The sequence below is a fragment of the Contarinia nasturtii genome, unplaced genomic scaffold, assembly GCF_009176525.2.
Source record: "Contarinia nasturtii isolate CC-2019 unplaced genomic scaffold, AAFC_CNas_1.1 Cnas_scaffold_810, whole genome shotgun sequence".
NCBI classification, from domain to species: Eukaryota; Metazoa; Arthropoda; class Insecta; order Diptera; family Cecidomyiidae; genus Contarinia; species Contarinia nasturtii.
In genome coordinates this window covers 2,745,970-2,746,520 of record NW_022198157.1, presented here as the reverse complement: position 1 = coordinate 2,746,520, position 551 = coordinate 2,745,970, and positions in this window count along the sequence as shown.

Here is a 551-nt window from a genome sequence, read left to right as displayed (position 1 = left end):
TGGAAGTGCACGTCGGTCTAATTTGCCATTTGGTGTGAGTGGTAATGATGATAGACACACATATGCTGCTGGCACCATATAATCAGGCAATAGAGATGCCAAATACGTACGTAGATTGTTAGCGAGTGATGTATCAGGATTGGCCACAACATAGGCAACCAGACGGGTATCACTATCAATCCCATTCTTCCATGGCTGTACAGCCACTTCGCGCACCGAAGGATGTTCCACTAAATGAGCTTCAATTTCACCAGGCTCAATTCGGAAACCACGAATTTTAACCTGTTGGTCAATGCGTCCCAAAAATACTAAATTTCCATCAGCCAAATAGCGTGCCAGATCACCAGTGCGATACATGCGTGCCGATGGTTTGTCACTGAATGGATCGGACAAAAAGCACTCGGCGGTAAGTTCAGATCGGTTGAGGTAGCCACGAGCCACACCAGCGCCACCAATATACAGTTCTCCTTCGGCTCCCAATGGTACCGGTTCACCTTGTGCATCTAAGAGGTAAATACGATTATTAGATATTGGACGACCGATTGGTATTG